We start from the raw sequence: 16,921 nt of genomic DNA, 5'->3' as shown, positions 1-16,921 counted from the left end.
TATATAATAAATATATATTATCACATAATATATAATGTATATATATTCTATACATTTAAAAATATAAGCCTTCCAATTGAATGTGGGGTGCTGAAATTACATCCTGTAATTTAAATTACTTTAGAGGTGCTTACTCCATTTTTCTTCTCATTCCATGGCACGTAATCATGGAAAGTGAAGTGGAATTCACAGAGCTTGTGATCAGAACTGCCAAGTTTAATTTGTGACTCTTCTACCTAGGTGAACTTGGACTTGCAACTCACTTCTCCGAATTTTTGTGTCTTTTTCTTTAAAATGGGTTACTACCTACCAACAAGAGAGTTGTGAGGCCAAATTACAAGAAAGTCACTGTAAAGTATGAAATTCAAATCTCAGCTTTTTATTATTATCCCTTTCCTGCATATATCAGAACAAAAAGAACTATATGGAAATTGCTTCTTCTTCAGGGTATTTTGCTGTGGGAGCTCTAGCCAACCACAGAAGAATCTAAGAGAATCTCAGTGTCCTCCTAACATGTTAATTTCAGGCTTCATGGGGCTAGAGAGAACGGGGCCATATTACAAAAAGGGGCAGGATGTTAGGTTTACCTCTTCATAGAAACACTATAGTTGGTATCAAAAGAGCTATTTTTATTTGCTTAAATATGAAAACAATCACAACAACAAAACTATATCTTGAGGATGCTTAACACCAAAGTTCAAGTCAAACTTTTTAAAAAGTATAAAATAGACCTCATATTGATTCATAAACTTTCTCTGGATAAACATACGCTTTCAAAAATGAAGAACAAAAAATATTTTTTGAAAAAACATGCAGCAGGTATTCTATTAATATTTTTGGAAGAACAAACTAAATTTATCTGAGCTGCGTAAGACTGCAAAGTGAAAAACTTTTGTTGCTATAATAATGAAGGACAGATATTGGCACAAATCACCTGAGGGAGATGGTAAATGTATCTTTAAGATACCCAAGCAAAATTCACCCAAGAGAAACAAATGCTGACTTCATAAACTTTTCCCAGCTGAAAAACAGAAACCTAATGAGATGTACACTTTAAGACCCTATAAACACATCATTAGTATTTGGCAGTTGGGGTGTTTTTCCCTCTCTAAGGACTAAGGAAAATGAATGCAATAACTGTATGATCAAAAGAAAATAAATCAAAGCTAACACTAAAAATATTAACACCCTTGAGTCAAAACAGAGTCACATGTTTTTCCAAATAAAAGTAACTCATCACATTTCACTCACTTCACCATATTATATAGAAAGGGTTATTGATATTATTGCATTTTTCCATTTTAATGTTTTCTAAATATCACAGGGTTCAAGGTTAATAATTTAAGAAAGTTGGAAATGTTTGTGTAGCACATAGGATATACAAGATTTATTAAATTATATCCTCCATGGTAAAAAGTAATTAGCAAATTAATGCTTAGGATTGTATTTATTCTTCTACTGTGGAAATGTGTATTTCTTAATTTTTGATTGTAATTAATTTTTCACCATGTGGAAAGCACTATGTGCTGGGTTTTGGGGGACAAGGTACATAGCATGGTGGTAACTCTATAGACTTTAGAGGCTGAAAGTCACAGTTTCGACTTTGGTTCTCCTGTTACTACTAAATTGTGAGACCTTGCGGGATTACTAACAGTAACTTTATAGAGGTATTGCTAGGATTAAATCAGAGAATGTACATAAGGTACACCGTCACCCATCACACATCAATATTCAGTACATGTTAGTGCCTTTTATTAATTAAAACAAAAGTCCACAGCCTTCCTTCAATCAAGGAAGAACATTTAAAAAATATATGATAAGCCTTTCAATAGAAATATATTTAAAAGGGAGAAGAAAGAGGCATGATGGGTAAATAGACGCCATCACTGGTATGTCTCCCAGCAGAAGTGAAAGAGGAGAACTGAAGGACCAAAATAACTGGCTTTCCTCCCATTTCCCTAAAACTCAGCCTGCCAAGAGAAGGACCAGCCTCAACCACCAATCATGAAAGCAGGGGGACAAGAAGCTAGACAGCTGCCATTACGAACAGAAATGTGGAGAGAGGAGATAGAAATGGCATTCAAAAGGCACAATTCAAAATAGAGAGACTTCTTCATTTTTGTATTCGTTCTGTTAACAATCTTTGTCTCTATATGCATTTCCTTCTATCTCATTGCATACATTTCCATTTATTTAAGTCCTTCAAGTCAAAGAAAATTCTAGATGAGTCATCTCTTTATTTAGTACAGTGGCAAGCAAATTACATATGCCAGAAATGAAAGTAGAATCATGCAAATGCTTACTATTTTTTTTTAATCATCAACTTTCAATAAGTCGCCAAGAGAGGGCAGAACACTTATATCAATTTTTGAAGCTAATCCACTTAGGCTAAGTGGCAGACTTCTTTGACTGTCTGCTCATATTGTAATTTGTTACACTAATTTATTTCCTTGGTCAAATACTTGAGTTCTGTGCATCTCAATGTGCTCACATGTAGAAAGAGAAATGTGCTTGATGATTTCATGAGACAATGTCAAATCTGAAATTATTTGATAGTAATTCCATTCAAAGCTATCAGAACCCAAAATACACTTTTCACTCAGGAGCTTTCTTAACCCAAGCACAAATATCTGAAAGAACACCTTCACTTTCGTAAGTTAAAATCAGCCATGAACTCAAATATCACGGACACTCCTCCGTCTCCAGATCAAGACTTTTAATCAATGTATTTGAATCACCTAAACATGAGAATATAAGATCCCAAGGAAATCAGTGTCTTGGCAGTAAGGTAAAAATGAATAAAAGAAGATCTTAAAACATTTAACATGACATGAAACTATTTTATGAACTATAAATTTTCCTCCTTCAGTACAAAAATAAAACACAAATTTAGTGCAAAATAAATTATGTAGAAAATGACCTTGTAAGATCATGGCTGTAAAAGCAGGCAGTTAAAGCATCACCATTTGTTTGTACTTGTGTAAAATTCAAGCAATAACCCAGCAAGGTATTTGTAATTTCCACATCTAGCCATTGAAATATACGTAGATGGGTCAAAATTATCAACTAAAAATAGAAGGACAAGAGGGACTAAGGATGAACTTCAAAATATTTGTAGGAAAACTTCAGTTATGTTTTTAATATCTTAAAATATTTCTAAATTGCCCTTATATTCACCTCATTCCTCCACCTCACCTCTCACAAACCCCTCCCGTGCTAAATTCTGGGCTTCACCTGATTAATTTCCTTTATCCTCCCATAGGACATTAGGCAGATTGTTCTCAGCGGCAAAGCATGTTGTTCTGGGTTAAACTTGCTGACTTTCTTGTTTGCTCTCACCATTAGACCATAAGATCTTTTAGGGCAGATACTGTACCATTTTATCTTTGGGTGGCCAGTATCTAACGCAGGGTAGTATTAAGTAAACACTGTTGAGTAACTAAACCTAAGTATAACATTACAGAAACCACAGAGACTTTGATAAGAGAAATAGTTTACTGGAGCTTCTGGATAACATAAATTTTCTCCTTAGGACAACATGTTTATCTCTCGTTTCCATCTCGTGAGCGAGGGAGGATGAGCATTTTTCTGGTGACTTGTAATAAAACCTTTGAAAAATAGAAGCTCACAGCTGTTCAGGAGAATTTTTGAGATAAGAAAAATATAACATAAGAGTTAAAACACAGGATGAAAGATTAACCAATATTAGAGTTTTTTTAAAAAGTCATGTTCTTGACTAACTGAGAAGCTATAGCAGAATACTGATATTTCAATATTTTGAATTTTCAGTAGTGTTTAATAGCATTGTACCTTATTAAAGCTTACCAGAATTTCCCTCAGTATTAATGCGGGAGAGAGAAGTTTTCATCTTCTCAAAATAAAGAAGAATATTAGTACTTAAAACCATTTTGCACCAACAAGCATATGAAAAGATGCTCAACATCACTAGTCATTAGGGAAATGCAAATCAAAACCACAATGAGCTATTACCTCACATCCATTAGGATGGCTACTATAAAAAAATAAAATAAAATATTAAGTGTGGGCAAGGATGTGAAGAAATCAGAACCCTTGAGCACTGTTGGTAGGGATATTAAATGGTGCAGCCACTATGCAAAACAGTATGGAGGTTCCTCAAGAAATCCAAATAGAATTACCATATGATCCAGTAATTCAGCTTCTGGGTACAGAGCCAAGAGAACTGAAAACAGGGTCTCAAAGAAATATTTGTTCATCCATGTTCACATCAGCATTAGTCACAATAGCTAAATGGTGGAAGCAACTCAAGTATCCATCCATGGATGAATGGATAGACAAAATGTAGTATATACAGACAATGGAATATTATTTAGCCTTAAAAAGGAAAGACATTCTGACACATATTGCAACTCAGATGAACCTTGAGAATAGTATGCTAGTTGAAATAATCCAGTCACAAAAGACACTGCATGATTCCACTTACATAAGGTATCTAGAGTTGTCAGATTCTTAGATATAGAAAATAAAATAGTGGTTGCCAGTGGCTTGGTAGGAGGGGGAAATGCGAAGTTGTTTAATGAGTATATAATTTCATTTTTGCAAAAAGTTCTCGACACTGGTTTCACAACAATGTAAATATTTTCAACACTACTGAGCTGTACACTTAAAATGGTTAAGATGGTAAACTTCATGTTATGTATATATTACCACAATTGTTAAAATCTTTAAAGTAATATTGCAGTTTTCACAGCCTTACACCCTCCAACAACCATGTTTAAACACCTGTTAATTCTGTACCACAAAAGTCCAAAAGAACACCTTTTTAATGGTTATAAATTTTGCAAAACACAAAATAACCCCTCCCTTGCTCCATTTCTCAGCTCCTGCAAATATTGGAAATAGTTTCCATCTCTATTCCGTCTCCTCTTAGTCACTGTTTTATCCAGAAGCAATCTTTTAACCTTGAACTTTTTGCTTGTTTAGTCTGAGAAATATCACACAGCAAGCTTGAATGCTGGTAGGAATGACTGAGAATAGAGGACAAATTTATGATGGAACACAAAGTCTAGGGGATGATCATTTCAGTTTAAAAGGAAAAGACCTTTTTTTTTTTAAAGGAAAATATCTTATGTGATATTTTCCCTTAAAAGGAAATATCACATAAGAGTTCAGACTCAATTTTATCCACGGTAGAACTAAGGACACAACTAAATATATGAAATCCAAGAGTCTATGTTCTTTTCCAGATTAAAAGGGGAATAAATATGCATTCAAATCTGCCTCTTTTTAATACAGTTGGAATTTAAGTCTATTGTTCTTGATTGATATTATTCTGCCTTTTACAGACTCAATTGGGATCTCTCTGTCTGACTCTGACCTAACCAATCTCTCTCCCTGGCACTTGCCAAACTCTTAAAGTGTATCTGAAGGAATTTGAACACCTCAGAATTTTATCCCAATGTAATATATTTTATATACAAAGTATTTTTTGATCACCTTATAATTCTCAATAAGAAAAATGTTTATAAATTTAATTTAAAATTTCAGTTACCATATGGCTCTAAATTTTAAAATATTTTTTCCAAAGAGTTACGATTACAATTATTTGTTGTACACAATTGGTCAGAAAAATAGAAATACATTACAAATCTTAATAAATAATTTATAAAATAAGAGGTAAAATTGTTTTGGAAATGCACCCCTTAGATGTATACGACTTCTTTTCATTCACTTAGTTGAGTCTTTTTATCCATTGAGACAACAGTATTTATTGTTAGAATGAGAAGGGTTCAGCATTGGTATTAATATTATTTTCAACGTAAACATGGAGAAGATTTGTTCACACAAATACATAGGTGTAGATGGAAGGGTTTAGTTAGAGCAACATGACTTAATTCCTTGAGCTCCCTTCAAAGTATACGAAAAAAAAAAAAAAAAAAAAACACGTAGTGGGCTTCCCTGGTGGCGCAGTGGTTGAGAGTCTGCCTGCCAATGCAGGGGACACGGGTTCGAGCCCTGGTCTGGGAAGATCCCACATGTCGCGGAGCAACTAGGCCCGTGAGCCACAACTACTGAGCCTGCGCGTCTGGAGCCTGTGCCCCGCAACAAAAGAGGCCGCGACAGTGAGAGGCCCGCGCACCGCGATGAAGAGTGGCCCCCGCTCGCCGCAACTGGAGAAAGCCCTAGCACAGAAACAAAGACCCAACACAGCCATAAATAAATAAATAAAATTAAAAAAAAAAAAACACGTAGTGATTTATCATGAAATATTTAATTTTGTTAAAAACTGAAAACAATCTGAGTTGTGGAGGATTTGTTACTTGGTGATAAGCATCCTTCACTTTCTCTAGTGAAAACCGTATTTAAATGCGTCTGTTTTGGGGAGGGGTTGCAGAATTTTTTCACCCTGGAGCAATCATTATTATAATATTAGGGACAGATGAGCGCTAGGTCTTTCTTTTGAAGAGCAGAGGGCTGTGCATGAAGGGATGGGGAATAAAAAGCACCCGCTTTAGAGGCGCTGTCTCAGCGAGATCAAATTTTAGGAAGGTATACATGTGAAAGATGAAGTTATGGGCATTGATTCTCTTGAAACTATCTATGGGGCTGTGAACCCCTTGGAGAGTCTTCATGGCTCTCCAGAGGCACACGACACCCCACCTGAGGATCACAGCTGTGTCTGGCCCAGAGAACACATCTGCTGCACGTCGGAGGGCTGTGGAAGGAGATGAAGGGCTGGTGAGCATTCTGGACCGTAGCAAGAAGTCTCCTTTGTGCTTTAAAGGGTCATGATTTAGGGGGAAATCAGATATATAAAAACAGAAGGAAAAGAGAAAAAAAGTTTTGAGAAAGGGAGGGATAAAAACGACTAAATTACAAACCTAAGCACTGATGTAATTTTTCATTTCACGCACATGTGGTATTTGGATATAATTCTATGTCATACTTAATAATACTCACTAACCTTAGCCAAGTTGACACCATGTGCCAGACACTGTGTGTTTCTCATGCACTGTTTTGTTTATATTCACAGCAATGTTATGAGGTTGATACTCACTATCCCCATTTTATAGATGAAGAAACCGAGGGTTGAGAACACAAGTAATTTGCCTAAGGTTTTACAGCTAAAAGGTAACCAACATGGGTGTTGAAACAAGTCTGCTTGGCTGCAAAGCCCCAGCATTACCTCTGCTATCGTGGCTTTGATTATACAGATTTAGGAATGTGGATGGACCCTGAAATATTGAAGAATGAATCATCTGTGTTTTTACTTTCACGGAAAATGTGTTTGAAACTGTCACAATTCTCAAACACCCACACATCTAACAAATCAACTCAACAACTTGAGCATTTGTGTAGCCTAATTACCTTTTGGAAAAACTAAGGACATTTCTTTGTGACTTAAATGAAATTGCCTGGATCAAGAACAAATTCTGTGTTAAGTCAAATGATTTAAGAACATAAATATTCTCGTCATTTGTTTTAGCTCATTGAAAATTGGCTTGCTTTAGGGTAAACCACAGAAAAACTAAATTAATTGACTGAACCTAAATTAGGATAATTTTTCCTCATTCTCTGGAATTATATCAAAACTCCAATATTTAAGTAAGTTTCATGCTTCCAGTGACATGAATAATTTTATTCATTTGTACTTCTTAATAACCCTAAGCTTTAAAGCATACATTAAAATTGGAAATTCAGAAAGTAGATTCTGTGATTTAATCAGTTTTATGGTTAAAAATTTTTTAATTTCCCATATGTATATCAGAGAATTGATCAGAGCAAGGTACCAAAATACAGAAGGCTATGAAGAGCATAAAAATTTAATTATTTGCTTGGAACGGTAGAACCCTGATTGCGTTATATTCAACCATCTCAGGGAGCTGGCAGATTATCCTTATTGCCCCGTCTAGAATCTCTCAGTAGGGTATAAAGGATCAGAGAGATTTTACAGAAAAAAGTAAAAGTTAAAGTTGTAAGATTTTATCATTGGACTCTGTGGACATATGTCTACTCAGTTTCTTTATATGAATGCCATTGTTCAAGCAGGTCACATCTTCTGCATTTTCAGTGTCTAGAATGCACAGTCGAATGCCTGCTGCTTCTGGTTTGGTTTCTCCAACCTCACTCTGGCTTCCACCCCAAACGCTGGATAAACTGAACCCTTTCTAGGGTGCACAGATTCCTAAGTATTCTCTTCTCACCTTCTTATCGGAATACGTCACACTTCATCATCCTACTATCCTCCAAGGGAACTGACCTGTGAGTTGAGGTCCCGCGTGTTTGAAGATAACCCTCGATCCCATGGTGGTTGAGAAGCAGGTACTTCTGTCTGGGTTGTTTTTACAGTAATGGGGACCTGGACACCTGGGACCTGCCTTGTCACACTAGGCAGGCTGAGCAACTAGTTATTCTGTTCACGTCTTAGAAGTGGCAGGATACCTCTGTTGGAAATGGCAGGAGGGAGAGGGAATGAGGTGGAGAAAGGCAGGGAGGAAAGTGAGCGGGAAAAGAAATACCAAGTTCCCAAGGCGAGAACTTATTCTATGCAGGGCCCTCAGGCAGGGTTTGGAGCAAAGGAGACCTAAGAACCAGACAAATGGAGACGAAGCATGTAAACGGGTAGTCTGCCGTGACAGCAGGAAGCTCTCCTCCTCTCCACCTCCTCACTTCCCGCTTCTCTGTCCCACTCCCTTCCATGTGCTCTGTCTCAGGAAAGGGACCCACCAGTCACATCATGGCTGAAGAGTCCTCTTTGAGCCCTCTCTATCTAGCCCCTCTCTCTCAACTCATCACTGACTCTTGTTTCTACCTCCAAAAGGTGTCAGTTTCTCACCTTCTTTAGACCACCACCTCAGCGACCCGTCCAAGCCACCATCCTCCTCACCCAGATGCCTGGCAACTGATCGCTCTGTCCCCACTCATAATCCTCTTCAGTCTGTTCTCTAGACAGCAGCAGCAGAGTGGGCTTGAAAAGGCAGAGCTAATGGCGACACTGTGGTGTTCTGTGATCCTGCCTGGACTCTCCTACCTCAAGGCATCGGAATGGGCCCTTTGCTGGGAATGCTTTACCACCAGCTCTTCCAATGACACTTAGTCTCCTCCACGAAGCACAGCTCAGATGTCACCTGGTCAGGGAGATCTTGCTGCCTCTCAAAAGTGGGCGACCCCCTCACTTTCTACACAGCTTCCTCCCTCGTTGCATTCTTAGCAATAATAAAGATCTGCATTATGCCAAGGGAAGTAAGTCAGACAGAGAAAGACAAATACTGTATGATGTCACTTATATGTGGAATTAAAACAATGCAACAAACTAGTGAGGATAACAAAAAAGAAGCAGACTCACAGATACAGAGAACAAATTAGTGGTTACCAGTTGCCGGGGGCGGGGGGGGGGCAGTAGCGGGGGGGGGGGAGTGGGAGGTACAAACTATTGGGTGTAAGATAGGCTCAAGGATGTATTGTACAACATGGGGAATAGAGCCAATATTTTGTAATAACTGTTCATGGAAAGCAACCTTTCAAAATTGTATTAAAAAACGTAGTTCTCTGTATTTTCTTATATATGTATAATTAATTTTTATCTGTATTTCATCTACTATTCAACACAAGAATAAACTCTATGAAAGCAGGGACTTTGTCTTGTTTGTTACTATATCACTTGAACCTAACACAATGTCTAGCATATGAGACACTTCATATGAGAACTGCCCAGTAAATATTTGCACAAGGAATCAAAAAACTCATTTAACCCATAGGAAACTAGTCCTATTTTTCAGATAGAAAAAGTGGTTCAGAGAGGTTGAAAGACTTGCCTGAGGTCACACAGTTGGTACAAGGGTCTTCCTACTGCATATCCATATCTAGGCCTCTAGAGGTCATGCTTTGGGATTTTTGTTTTTAGTTCTGTAGATCCAGCACTATAGATCCAGTACTAGTGATTTATTTCTCTCTCCTTTAGAGTAAAAATGCAATTGGATATACGCTTCTCACTCAGCCTGAAAGAACGTCATCATTGTCTTATTCATATTTTAAAATCATATTTCTTTTTCCTTTTACGGTAACTCCTTGAAAGCACGAAAATGTAACGTAGTTCCTCAGCATAATGTTTTTCTTCTTTGACTTCTGAGTTTAAAGTAATAATTTCACTCTCTGTGACTTGAATACATATTCTTTATGTAGATGATTTGGGTAATCAAGCACACGGGAAAATTCTCATGCCTTTCAAATATTTCTGGAATCAAATTTCTGATAGAAATCAATTTGGAACAGTACTTTTTAAAACAGGTAAAGGAGGCTGTGATGGCTGGAACTATTGGATTCTGGAAGACTAGACACCAGGCATCAGGAAGCTGGTTTAGAAGGGGACACATACCACATATAGATACATATAAATACAGGGATACCAGGAATTCCTCTCTTGGTTGCAGTCCCTTTCTCCAAATGGTAAAACTTGCTTCACAGAGCTTCTAATAACTATTAATAGTTTCATAAACATGGAGGTGAGGGAGAGAGGCCAAGCTGTTATGAGACAGAGGATAGAGTCGGGGGTATGGGGATGCTCCACATCAGGAAATGAGGAAGTCAGAGAACGACTGCTTCACTGGAAGATGCTCCAAAGAGACAGAACTTACAAAAGCAATGAAATATGTCTGTATATTGCAGTTCGTATAGAATACAGCACGACGCGTGTGTGCAGAATCCTGAGAAAGAATCCATCTTTGTCTGCCTTAGTAACATTCAGAGAAATGAAAGACAAACTTTCAGTTCCACCTCACAATATTAGGTCATTTATATAATTCAAAGGAATTCAGGCTAAAAACCGATTTGAGGTTCAGGTTGAAATCAAATAGAAGTACACACAGAAGATACGTGGATAAAAATAATGCACTCTCAGATGCTGAGTCGAAAGTGCTAGTGCTAACTTTACAGTAATTAAAAAAAAAAAAAAACCTATGTATTGCAAAATCTCCTTAAATGGAAAAACAATTCCCAGTGACTTACAAATGTTGATATCATTCCAAATAATTATGTGACCTAGGCAATTTAAATTGCACTGAAGATTTACCACCATTCAGAATCTCTACTTAGCAATATAGCCTTACTACCACAGCATGGATTATCAAATAAATTTTTAAAAATAAATATGTATATTCCAGTGAAAGAAAATGGTCAGAGATTTGCTGTCCAAATATTTTTGCTTTCTCTTTTTCTTTCACTATTGGACAGTGCAGGCAATACCTATAAAGACCACTTGGGGGCAATACAGTATTTTTGTTGTGTCTCATCACATAGCTATGTAGGTTTCAGAGAAGATTGCTGTTTCTTTCAAATTTGAAGCCCCATTTTAATATATGGGAGGGAAAATGCTGTATTTCATTTTAAACTTACAATGCATAAATCACATAAGACAAATGCAAGTCAGATTTTCTCCTGAAGGGAACAAAAGTGTCTCTTCTTTTAGCAGACAAATCAGTCTTACCTAGTTGGCACATTTGGGAATATTTTATATTTAGAATTTGTCACAGCTTTAGAGATAGATCTCAAAGAATAAAGGAAACTGTTAATAGAAATGTTTAAAATAACAAACATATAATGATCTTCAAAATGTACTGGTGGAAAGTTATTTTGTTTCTATACCTAAAGTGAAAATGTAAATATCACCTGTCTTCTCCACTGGGTATATATTTTAGAATAAACTTAAGCATTAAAGTAATTAATTTTTGACATTTACTGCCATTGTCTTCACTGTTATTACTTTGCATTCACATCACACTTTGTAAACGGGTTATTTTATTACTGATTATTCTTTTCAGCAATTTGATGAGTGGGGTCTCTATTCCAAGCCATTTCTCTCCCCTCTGTCTGCTGAGTATTAAGTATTGTCAGGCACTGAAGGTGTTTCTTTTGTAAATCAAAAATAAACATAATCTCTTCTTTAAAGAATTTTACATGTATGTAGGCAAGTAAATTTTTCTGCTTCGTTTTTGTTCTCTTGATTCTTTTATTTACTTTATCTAATTTTTTTCTCCCAATATATTTTCCTGTCCTCAGAAGATATTTAACATTACCACAGGGATGCAAAACTCAGGTGAGTCTTGTTGTCAAAGTCCAGGAATCAAGGCTTATGAAATTAAATTTGGTAACTCTCTTGGTGCCTTCTCAGAAGTGAAAAAAAATCAGGAAGATGGCAGGGAGTTTTGCCTTAATTCATGGGTCCATTACCCAAAGATTCATCTTAACAAATCCTTATCATATGGAGGGTAGTGAAGGAAGAGATTATAGCTGCTCTGCCTTTGAACATCTTTCTGGCTTAGCTAGCTCATCTATTGAAGAAATAATGAGAAACTGAAAAATTAAGATGGTGTTCCCTGTGGATGCTTAAACTGCTCTGAAGCACTGTTTACAAGAGTCCTCATTTTTCATGCTCAGTTTTTACTCTAAACCCTTATTTTATAAACTTCTGATCAGCGAGGTGTAACAGAAATCAGAGCAATAAGTCTGTACGGGATAACAACAGAAAGAGGAAGAGCCTACATAAACTAATTTATAAGAGCTTCTGTGATGTCCACAGGCCATCGACTCCATCTCCAGTTTGGAGAAATGACACTTGATCTTTGCAAATCCTTAACTGGGCATCTTCCTCATCCCGACACAGGCATCCACTAGATGGCGCCAAGGAGAAGGGGGCTTTGAACAGGACAGGTAAAGGGGGGGGCGGGGAGCAAAGGAGTAGGCAAATACACACCCTAAACCCCAAACTACCACTAAGGCCTTCCCTCTTCCATCTCTCCAGCATCCTGAATGAATTCACTTACTTCACCTGATCTCACACTGAAGTCCCTGAATATCAGTTAACCTCCATTTTCCTGGAGAGATAATTAACACTTGTCCATCAGTTTTTGTGCATTAAAGGAAATAATAATTAGCAAATTTATTCATTAGGGTTAAGTTTCACCTTTATGTTGTCACTACAATGCATATATATAATGGGTCCATATCAGATAATTATATCAGTTCACTATGTTAGTTCAGAAGAGATGACATAATTAACAAAGATGGTATATATAAATTCATTATATTTATCTTCTGTTGCAGAACCTACTCTAAAATTTATCTTCTGTCGCAGAACCTACTCTAAAATATTTCCCCAAGTTTCAGTTTTTAGCAAGTTACAATTAACAAGATACCTTTAATAAAAATGATAATGATAGACAATCATTCACTGATTAATATTTTTTGAGGGCTTCCCTGGTGGCACAGTGGTTAAGAATCCGCCTGCCAATGCAGGGGACATGGGTTCGAGCCTTGGTCCAGGAAGATCCCACATGCCGCGGAGCAACTAAGCCCGTGTGCCTAGAGCCCGTGCTCTGCAACAAGAGAAGCCACCGCAATGAGAAGCCCGCACACCGCAACGAAGAGTAGCCCTCGCTCGACGCAACTAGAAAAAGCCCGAGCACAGCAACGAAGACCCAACACAGCCAAAATAAATAAATAAAATAAGTAAATTTTTAAAAATATATATTTTTTGCGTGCCTGGCACTCTCCAGATTTTGCCTGCAGTTCTGAAAGCTTAGGGTCATGTGTTTAAATGATCATTTTTGATCAAGTAAACATGGCCATGATTAACGAATAATTTTCTTAGGCTAATAATCCAGGTTCAGTATTAAGAACAAATGAATGCACAAAATTACCTGAAAGCCTTTTATGGAACAAAGATGGAAATGAATGAGTGAATAAAATGAATGAATAAAGGAAATTTTTCAACACAAGAGACAAAGTTGCCATGAGCAGTATCAATGCCATCAACAGCATAAAATTATTTTGCATTTTTTCACTTTAAAATCCTGGGCAGTTGCAAAATAATCATTCTTTTTCTAGAGCTAACATATACCTGAAATAATATTTAACACCAATATGGGCTGATTAGATAAGTGTTATTTTGCAATTATTATTTAGGTTTTTATTGTAAGTCAGTTCTCGTCACATGTTTATTCAATTTTATTCTGGTTATCTATAATTTCTATTTATATAAAATCATACTTCAAAATGAACACCCTGATGCAATTTTTAAATTTAATCCAAGCAAGAGTAGACCAAGTAATACATCAACTCTTTTTACAAACTCCTAGAAGCAGGCTCTTATTCACATTCCTTCTATAGCTGACATAAATCTCCTGGGCCTACAGAAGGGCCAGATGCTCAGTGAAGAAGTCTTTTACAAGGTCTGCTCCATAGTCTGCAGTTTTAGATGTAAAATGAAGATCAGTAGAAGAACACTTCCTCAAGTTGGAAAACTATATTGTAACTTTATACCTGCTTTGAAAGACATTACTCATTTTTACCTTGAGAATATATGAGCTATCTCACCTGACATTATGAAAAGCACTGTATAAATATTGACAACAAATGAGGCTAACTTTATCCCTACAACTGTATCATGTTTCCAAAACTGAATAAGAGACATATGCATCTTTTAAAAGGGGTCCTTGTAAATAACAACATGCCCCTCTTTGCCAAGGTTCACTCTCTCCTCTGTGCACATTTGCTGATTGCATCGATGTGAGAGGGAACTGTGGGCACTGGAAATGGAAGAATGGTCCCCCAAAGGCCAGTGCAGTGGTGGTAGAGAGCTGGTGATTTAGAGACTGGGCAGGAGCTTGCTTTAACTTTGGTTTCCACTGGAGGTGATTCTCATAGATACTGATGTGAGCAAAGACGGCAATGTCCTGTGTTTTCCCTTTTCTATCAAAGTGGCCCTGCCCAGAAATTCAGATGATGACATCTGCCTATTACATTTCCTGGAAAGCCACTAGAAGATCATTGCAAAATACAGGGCTGAATGAGAACAGCTAGGGATTAAATATCCTTGGGCAATTTCTTCACATGGTTAAACAATTTTAAATGATCTTTGATTGAATTCTACCCAAGCATTTATCAAGAGCTGATTACATTCAAGGAATTATCCTCATGTAACCTCTGAATATCAAATATCAACAAAAGAACATCTTCAAATATGGAATGGCTGATCAAAATACAAATTCATTTATGTTATGTCTCAACTAGACAAAATAAGGCTTTGGATAGGTCTTCCTGCCAGAAGTCACAAATCACTCCAGCAATACATTTTCATCAAAGCAGTCAGCTATGATCACAAGTATATAGAATCTCCAGACATCATAAAGAAGTTATAGACAGGAGAGTTTCCTCTCTGCTGGATAACTTTACAATGGATGAAGGGATAACTTGTGACTTTTTACTCTAAGAACCAAATTTAAATTTCTTGCAGTTAATCTATATGACTTGCGTATAAAGACAGCCATGGATGTATTTGACTGAAAGTTATAGTTACAATGTCTGTGGAAGAGTTCTACTCTTCAATGCATAGGTATAACTGGAGTGTTTTATAGTTGAATTGAGAGCTTTTTCAGGGAAGAAATGTTTGAATAAAATATTGCTTGCAGTTGAATTTATTATATTCACCAAGAAAATGACATTGCTTAACAGCAAGCAGCAAAAATGGTGGTTTTAAAACTGGATCAAAGGATATAATAATCAAATGTTGCATTTGCTATTAATTTTCTTTCTTCTCCACCTCCCTTTCCCTTTTAAATCTTAACATTCTTTGGAAACATCTAACACTTATATTTTAAATTATTTTTATTGTACAGAAGGGGATTTTAGAAAAGTTTAGTTTATGAAGCTTCTCTTTCCATTATTTCTCAAATTTGCATTAATGATATTTTTCAACTTTCTCCAAAGCTATAGTACACAAAGTATCTCAGCAGCAGACGTAATTGTAAATAAATGAGCTCATAGTTATATCTGTTGTTACTTTCATACTCCTTTAGCTGCCAGAATGTTCTATAAATGGCCACCAATAACCAGTTTAGTGGGCTTGCCTCACTGCACAGTGCATAAATCACTACTGATTTAACCGAGTAATTTAGCCTTTGGATTCAGGACTCAGTACAAACACACACACACAAATTATGTTTTGTGGAAATTTAAGAACAGTATTTAATAAAACATTGACATCACATGGTTAGTCTTTAAAGTGGGTTTTGGTCCTGTCCTCCACGTTAGCATTGAAAACCGTTTCTATGTATTTTTTCACTTCTAAAAATATCACAAGGTAGCTGTATTTTGGAGAATGGCTAAGTGATTTAACAGATAAGTATAATCTATTTGTTTTAACTGAAGCTATAAGTACTTCAGTTGGGTAAATAAATAGACCCTTGTTTTCTGAATCTATCTGTAGCATCAAGTATAACTTTGACCTCTAGAAGGAAATAATTGCTCTCTGGCACATTAATCCAGGAAGCTGCACTACCTCCCTTTGAGAGCAGATAACAGTACTGTCCAGAATAATCAGGCAAGATCTTGAAAAGACAAATCCCAAGGAGAAGAAGAAAATGACAAGAACTGCATGGTTTCCCATGCTACAACTGCAGCTCGCATCTGTCCTGCAGACATGACAAAGATATAAATAACAAACAAAGCAGTGAACAAAGCATGAAAATCTAAAGAAAACCAAATCACAAAGAGCTTTCTTTTCATATGATTTTCCTTCAGGAAACACATAAAAACTATCACAAAAAAAGCATATCATTTCTACCTGTCATTTCTACTGGGGTTGGGGGATGTGGTGCTTAAATAAAGAAAAGACAAAACAAAACTTAAAAACAATTACTTGGACTATCTAGGAGCTTCAGTTTCCCATCAAGAGGGTGAACTATTATAGGTTAAATGAGATTAAAGTACGAATTTAACTAAAGGACAAATGAAAACTTGTGTGAAAATGATTTTGAAAGATATTTTTAATTGGCTTGGCCGGTGGTGGCAGTGGGCAGGGATTGCTGGAGCTTGAGGAGGGTGTTGCCAGAGGTTTCTTTGAGAGGACAGTTTGGAGAAAAGCATTTTTGTTTCCCTCCTGCCTCCC

The 16,921-nt window shown here is 36.6% G+C and overlaps 1 protein-coding gene across 10 annotated transcripts in view; it reads right to left on the bottom strand.

The window, feature by feature from the left end:
• Window positions 1-16,921, bottom strand: part of CPED1 (cadherin like and PC-esterase domain containing 1) — a 303,529-nt gene that overhangs the window by 174,564 nt on the left and 112,044 nt on the right. The window lies entirely within an intron of this gene.

Source organism: Balaenoptera borealis (genome assembly GCF_965194805.1).
Source record: "Balaenoptera borealis genome assembly, chromosome: 7".
NCBI lineage: Eukaryota > Metazoa > Chordata > Mammalia > Artiodactyla > Balaenopteridae > Balaenoptera > Balaenoptera borealis.
The sequence above is the reverse complement of the archived record's forward strand: the minus strand, read 5'-3'. Positions and strand labels throughout refer to the sequence as shown.